The 6,451-nt window shown below is 42.0% G+C and overlaps 1 pseudogene; it reads left to right on the top strand.

The window, feature by feature from the left end:
- The first annotated feature begins 5,366 nt into the window (after window positions 1-5,366).
- LOC139004184 (jun dimerization protein 2 pseudogene) lies at window positions 5,367-5,856 on the top strand (annotated as a pseudogene).
- Window positions 5,857-6,451: the final 595 nt, after the last annotated feature.

The following is a 6,451-nucleotide window of genomic DNA, read 5'->3' as shown; positions in this document are numbered from 1 at the left end:
GAAATGAGCTTTTGCAAAGAGTATACGATTAAAAAAAACCACAGTAATTAAAGCTGGAGTAAAAGTAAGGATAGCATATTAAAAATTTGGCAGAAATTCTATCGTTACTATAGAGGCCAATGTTCAAAATTAGATAATGAATAAGCTCAACTTGTTGTGCTTGCACTCTCTCTTTTAATATGTTTGTATTAATTTTAGATGGAAAGGGAGAGATAGAAACATCCATCTTATCAGCTGCCTCCTGCAAGGGGATGAAGCCCACAACTCAGAAATGTGCCTTAACTGGGACTCCAACTGGGATCTCTTAGTGCATTGGGTGGATGCTCAACCACTGAGCCATACTAGCCAGGCAACTTGTTGTTCTCTTTAAAGGACAGAATAGTACTCCACAATGACTGCTCTATTTGGAGAATGAGATGATGGTGTGTACCAAAAGATCTAGGTGTAGTAAGAGTCTGAGAATCAAACTGGTCCTGTTTGCTTCTAGAATAAAATTGCCCTCTCAAACCACAACTATTGGATTTAGGGTTCCCAGGGCAGGTGAGCAAGGATGGCTCAGGCACAATGTTTGTTTGAAAATGAGTGGATAGTATCATCCTATATAATAAAGTGCTAATATGCAAATGGCTGTTATGCCCTCGTGCCCTCACACCAGGGCCGGGGGCCCTGAGGCTGGGCCAGGGGACCTGAGGCCGTACTCCCCACCTGGTGGGGCTTGATGGGGTGCCTGAGGTCACATCCCCCACCCAGCGCTGGGCCAGGGGACCTGAGGGTGGGGCTAGCCGGGTCTGGGTCTTGCGCAATTTCAAGGTGCACGTGGGTGGGAGGGGACTTGACTCTGGGTCCCACGGCACTCCCCAGACTCTGACAGGAGGGAGATTTTCATATACATTTTACTAATTTTCTTTTATCTCTGACACTTCTAATATAGAGAAAGGGCAAATAGCAATATTAAAATATTTCCTCTAATTAATTCCCTTTTAATGTGCATGAATTTCGTTCACTGGGCCACTAGTCTATAATAATAGTGGAGATAACCCATGCTCAACAATTCCAGAGTCTTCCCTGCACATTTTATTTACAGGAAGTATAGAGACTGAAGTAGTCAGAGTGTACCATTTCTATGGCTGTCTGAAATAAGATGTTAGGTCTAGATTGAATAGAGAAAGCAAAATGATCATGAGGAAAGTACAGCTCACAGAATTTTTAATGCTGTAGCTGCTATTTAGTGTGATGGGAGGAAGTAAGCCACCCCATGGTGGAAGCAGAGAATGAGTTGGGAAAAGTTGGTTCAAGAAGCATCTAAGTGTCATCAGTATTAGTAGAAAGGTCAGGAAAATGAATGTAGAGAGAGAAACCTGAAAAACAATTTGGAAAATAATAAATATCCGAGATATTTAGAGGAATTGCTGAAGTCACAAATACCAAGCTAGCAGGCATATTTTTGCTGAGAGAATCAGTAAGAGAAAACAGAAGGTCAATGTACTGTTGTAGTAAAGATGGGTTTTCTTGTCCATCTGACAGGAAGTACATGATTCATGTGTTGTGATCTGTGGCCATCTCTGGGGCTTTGATCATTTATGAATGTTATTTCATCATATTCATGACCTGTGTGTGGGGGATCTTATATAAATGATTAGGATTACTGCAACATGTAGCTCACAGCTGCATCCAGTTTGTAAATAATTGAAGATTTTATTGCCACAGTCTACTTCCCAGGTGAATTCAATATAGGATACATTAAAATAAAATAAAAAGTTAGATCAATGTAGTTCCATCTGGGCTTGTTATCATATGAAGGCCATCTTGTAATGAAGAATACTCAAGAAAGACATATGAAACAATAGTTTCTCAGGTTGATGAGCTCAGTAATGAATCACGGTGTTATTTCCTTCCAGGACTGATTAAAATAGCACTTGAGGTCCTGAAAATACTGAAGTGCTTATAAATGAAGCAAACAGATGTCTGGAGAAAAATAAGACTGGGCCTGCTCTTACAGAGGTCAGTGTCTTTGTGTTGAAATCAAATATCAGCAAACTCATGAATGAAAGTATTTCTTTTATATTAAAGAATTCTGGTTGTATGAGGGAGCCTTCTCTTCAAGTGGGTTGATTGTAACTTGTACCTAATGTAACTGTATCAGTCTTAAAAATATGTTTATTTATTATTTATATTATTTACATATATATATTCATATTATTTAAAAATGAATATTCAAATTTATAATATATATATATATATATATATATATATATATATATTAGAGGCCCAGTGCATGAAAATTCGTGCACTTTGGGGGTCCCTCAGCCCGGCCTGCACCCTCTCGCAAGTCTGGGACCCCTTGGGAGATTTCTGACTGATTGCTTAGGCCCACTCCCTGGGGGATCAGGCCTAAGCTGGCAGTCAGACATCCCTCTGGAAGCCTATGAGCCCTCATGGGATGTCCGACTAATGGCTTAGGCCTGCGAGGAGTGGGCCTAAGCCATTAGTTGGACATCCCTAGCACTGCTGTCGCTGCACTGGCCAGCCATGAGCTGGCTTCTGGCTGAGCATTGCACCCCCTGTGGAAGCCCACTGACCACCAGGGGGCAGCTCCTGCATTGAGTATCTGCCCCCTAGTGGTCAGTGTGTGTCATAGCAAACAGTTGATCCTGGTTGTTCTGCCATTAGGGTCAATTTGCATATTACCCTTTTATTATATAGGATATCTTACCTAATCATTCATTCACTCAACAATTACTTAATAAGCATCTACCTTGTGGAAGTTTTAATATTAATAGATAAAATAAAGTTGAATCAGATCTAGCCTTGACCATGTGGAGCACACAGACAGGAAGAAAATATCCATTACTCACCAGAATATGGTATATTATGATACAGTTCATAAGAAAAGTATAAACTATTATTAAAGTTCATTTTTTAAAAACTGGAGATAAATTAGAATAGGCTACTTTGAGGATGGAATAGTTGAACCAAACTTTTCAAAAAAGGTTAAGATCTACTTATGTAAAAATAGGTAATACAGGGAGAATACCCAAGGATCAAAGAAATGGAAAAATAAATAATTAGAATTATAAGATTTGGAGAGATCATAGGGAACATTTGATTGAGATATTTAGAGGAATATCTTGAGCCAAAATAATCTTCCTTATCTGAATTTTTGTAATATTTTATTAATACTTATAATATATTGCTTTATAGTTAGAGTCCAATGCATGAAATTCATGCAAGGAGCTTGGCCCTCACAGTCGCAGTGGCTTGCCTCAGCCCTCGCAGCCCAGCTTCATCCAGAAGGTCATCCGAAAGGATGTCTGGAAGGTCATTTGGCTGTCTGGTCTAATTAGCATATTACACTTTTATTATTATAGATACCTGTATGCCTTTATGGGCTATTGAGGAAAGGAATCACTAGTATGTATGTTTTTATATTCCAACAGACAGTGTTTAATATGTGGTTGGACAGCAAACATGTTTGTCAGATTAAAATAAATATATGGAAGAGAATGGTCTCATAAATAGTGTTTGTGAAACACCTCCTCTCCTTACTTTTGGCGTGTGTTTTTTCCCCATATTGCAATAGTAAGATTTGATTTCTTTATTTCTTCATTCTCCTAAGTTTCTTTTATCGATTTTATATAGTCCTTAAAAATGCATATCTCATTACTTTCTTCAATTTTCATGTGACATGACATCATTTCCTTTATGCCCCTCATTAGATTATTTAATGTGCTCATCTCATTACACCTTTCCTATCTCGCATCTCATTACACCCCTTAAACATGCACATCTCATTACACAGTCCTTACATATCTCATTGCATGATTCCATTTTTGTATCTCATTGTCATTTCATTTCTGCATCTTATTACATTAAAACCTAGTTCCCATTATATCTTACATATTTTGAAAATTTATATACTCTCCTTTCTTTTATGCATCTAATTATACTTCCTCTCCTTTATGTGGCCATCTCATTACACTTTTCCTTTCACCCATCTCATTTCAGCCCTGAAGGATGCCCATCTTATAGGACACTTTCTGAGACAGCTCATTAAACTATCTCACATATTCACCTCATTACAGCTTTTTAACATATATGTCTTATTACATAGAACTCTTCATGAATCTCATTAAAATCTTAGAAGGTACATATCTCATTATCCCCTTGTATCTTATGCATCCTGTCACTGCATCACAAATACACATCCTATTAAAATATTTCTTTTTATTATTTTAATATGTCCCTTTATTATAACCTACTTATTTGCTAACATTTCAGTACTTAATTACATTTTTGCATTTTTGTGTATAGCAAAAATGACCACATCTCTTTCAAGAAAAAGATTTTCTTAAATAGTGTTTCATATGTCTTTAAATGACTATGTTATACTGATGCATCTCAAACTTGGTATAGTAGGGATGTTAACAGATAGGCAGAAAAGTAAATTCAAATTACTTTGGATTAATAATACATTTATAAGTGTACCTGGGTTAATAAAAGTTAACTAATTAGTTAATAAAAAATTAGCTAAATTTAAAAATTGTGTTCTTATTTCAGGACAATAGAGCTTTTGTATATACTATTAAAGACTATGCATATTCATGGAGTCTGGCCTGCAGCATTTCTTAAATGGATCAGCCACATATTCTAGCCACAGACCATATATTAACTGCTTCCAGAACTGTGTCCCATGGAGCACAATTTAATAAAAGTTGCATTGTGATATTTTGCATACATACATACATACCTATATACACGTCTATATACAGTTATATGTTTATTTCTACTTATTTCACTTACAGCCCTGAATTGCTTTCGGGAACTAATGATACTTGCATGAGTGATTCACTGATTAACTTCCATTACAGTGGTTCCTCAACTTCTGTGGATAGCGGTGTCACCTGAAGAGCTTAATAAAAATTAACGCTGGCCTCATCCTGTTTCAGCAAGTCTGGGCTTTTGTGGTCTTCATTAGCTATCCAGGTGATTCTGATAGACACCAAAGTTTGGAAACCACTGCCTCAGTGAGTGATGATACATCCTATATAATAAAAGCCCAGCGACCTAAAGGCCCCTAGCCAGGGCTGGCCCTGCCCCCAGCAAGGGGTCAGGGCCGATCAGGCAGGCAGGCAGAGCCCTGTAATCCATCTATCGCCTCAAAGAGGGAAACCCAGGCTTCCAGCCACAGCCTGCAGGAAGGACACTTGGTGGCTGCCACCAGAGACGCTGACAGTGGCGGATGCTGCAGGGCGGGGCTGGCGCCACAGGGGCTCCTGAGCGGGCATGCCCCTGCATCCTGGCCCAGGCCTCGGGGTCACAGCCTCTGCCCGTGGCTTCTGCAGGGCTGGACTGCCACTCCTCCTGCTATGATGCCTGGGCAGATCCCGGACCCTTCCATGACTGCGGGCTCTCTGCCAGGGCTCGTTCCCCTGACTGGACTTCCCAGCTCGGCCCTGACTGCAGAGGAGCTGAAATAGACTGACATCCACCACATTGGGCCATGATCGCCCCTTTGCGCTTCCTGGAGGTGAAACTGGGCAAGAGGCCTCAACCTGTGAAAAGGGAGCTAGACGAGGAAGAGGAGCGGAGGAAAGGCGCCGGAAAAAGAAAAAAGTGGCGGCAGCCCGTTGCCAGAACAAGAAGAAGGAGCAGAAGGAGTTTCTGCAGCAGGAATCTGAGTGGCTGGAGCTCATGAATGCGGAGCTGAGCACCCAGATGGAGGAGCTGAAGCAGGAGCGGCAACAGCTCATCCTGATGCTCAGTCGGCATCGCCCCACCTGCATCGTCAGGACCAACAGTGTTAAGACCCACAAGTCAGAAGGCAACCCACTGCTGGAACAGCTGGAGAATAAGTGACTATGGGCAGGGAGGAGGAAGAGGAGGAGGCGAGTACCAGAGGGCTCTTCCTTTGCTGCATGAAAAACTCTTCAATGAGGCTTAGCACAGCCAGCATCGGCCGGGCTTTTTTGTGAAACTCTGATCAGCCACACCAGGGGAAGAAACCCAGGCTGATGAAACCCAGGACCAAGTGCTGAGACCAAAGTAGTCCTCAGGGTGTCTATTCTGCTTGGGGCCAGGCTTGCAGGAGGCAGGACAGAGGCTCTTGGCCAGAGAAACACCCAACCAGGCAGCTGTGGGCACTTCTCTGGTATCTCCGCCAGGGCACCCACCCAAAGGACCTCCGAGCAGCCAGGAAAAGCCATGAGTTGTAACCAAAATTAGGCTGAGTATGGAACTCAGAGTGATACTGCAATATGCCTGCCCCCAGCCCTGACCCTGACCCTGACCCTGACCCTGATACAAGGCTGGAGAAGAGCACAGTGACAGGCCCTGCTGTACCTACCCACCATGGTCCAGCTCAGTCCTGCCTGGAGTGGCAGCCAGGGTGCACCCTCACCGGCCCTGCTGGAGTTGCTGTGGGCATGAGGCATGGGTGCCCTCCCAAAGCAAA

This window comes from Myotis yumanensis, unplaced genomic scaffold (genome assembly GCF_028538775.1).
Source record: "Myotis yumanensis isolate MYYU_CA2020_CCGP unplaced genomic scaffold, mMyoYum1.0.hap1 SCAF_1, whole genome shotgun sequence".
Classification (NCBI taxonomy): Eukaryota; Metazoa; Chordata; class Mammalia; order Chiroptera; family Vespertilionidae; genus Myotis; species Myotis yumanensis.
This window is presented reverse-complemented; position numbering and strand designations above follow the sequence as displayed.